Source organism: Vulpes vulpes, chromosome 1 (genome assembly GCF_048418805.1).
Source record: "Vulpes vulpes isolate BD-2025 chromosome 1, VulVul3, whole genome shotgun sequence".
NCBI classification, from domain to species: Eukaryota; Metazoa; Chordata; class Mammalia; order Carnivora; family Canidae; genus Vulpes; species Vulpes vulpes.
This window is the reverse complement of record NC_132780.1, coordinates 51,001,653-51,002,781: the sequence shown is the minus strand read 5'-3', so window position 1 is coordinate 51,002,781 and position 1,129 is coordinate 51,001,653. Positions and strand designations below refer to the sequence as shown.

General features: G+C 41.3%; 1 pseudogene; it reads right to left on the bottom strand.

Moving 5' to 3' along the window:
• Positions 1-375: 375 nt before the first annotated feature.
• LOC112908707 (large ribosomal subunit protein eL21-like) lies at positions 376-916 on the bottom strand (annotated as a pseudogene).
• Positions 917-1,129: the final 213 nt, after the last annotated feature.

Below are 1,129 nucleotides of genomic sequence, written 5' to 3'. Positions count from 1 at the left end.
CTCTGCCTCTTCCCCCGCCCCCCAGCTCCTGTGTGCTCATTCTCTCTCTCTCTCTCTCTCTCTAGAAAAAGAAAAAAGAAAGTAAACAACATATGCATGACCAGAGAGATGGAAAACCACACCCTTGCATATGTGTATGTGTGTGTGTGTGTATATATATTACATATTAGGGAAAAATTGTGAAAGGCTTTCAAATGAACCAAAAAGATAGCTGGGCAACTTCAATGGAAAACTAGCTGTTGTCTGGCATGACTTCCAGATCTATTTGATTTTATGTCCAGTTTTCCAGATTATTTAATTTTATGTGGTGTCTGCCTCTTTCATTGTTGTTGAGCTTTTTATTTTTTTATTTTTATTTTTTTTTATGATCCTGAGGTCTTTTATTTTCTTTACAGTTATCATGCCATGAATTCATAGGGAATGGGTTCCAGCAGTTCAGGCTCCTTTCCATTGGTTCTCACAAGGTGTGCTTCTCTGGGTGGGGTAGGCTGGCTCTTCAGTTGGACCCAAGTACCTTTCTCTTTGGCTTCCTTCTTTTTCTGATCATTTTCCTTCACACGCTTCAGGAAGCTATCTCGGCTCTTTGAGTGTTTAATATGCTCAATGTGGACATTAATTCTCTTGGCTAGAATCTTGCCCTTAACTTGTTTGTTTACAACAATGCCAACAGCATGCTGAGTAACATTGTAGACCCTTCCAGTTTTGCCATGGTATCATTTGTGAGGCATTCCTTTTTGAACAGTGCCCATTCCCTTGATGTCCACAATATCACCTTTCTTATAGATTCGCATGTATGTGGCTAAAGGAACAACTCCATGTTTTCTAAAAGGCCTAGAGAACATATAGCGGGTACCTCTCCTCTTTCCCTTTGTGTTGGTCATTTTGGCGAATTACTGGAAGATGGCGGTTCCGGCCGAAAGGCTGTTGTTGAGCTTTTTAAAGTTCTGTAAAGTGTGGATAACTTGTAGCACTGCAAACACATTTTGCACATGGTGGAGGTCCCACTGATTTGTGTCTCCCACTGTGGAAGGGGTCACTTTGACATCTACTAAGCAAATTCATCTTGGTATTCTTAATGCCCTAGGTATGTGTCTGTCCCTGGGGTTCTCCTTTGAACGAGTGCTAACAC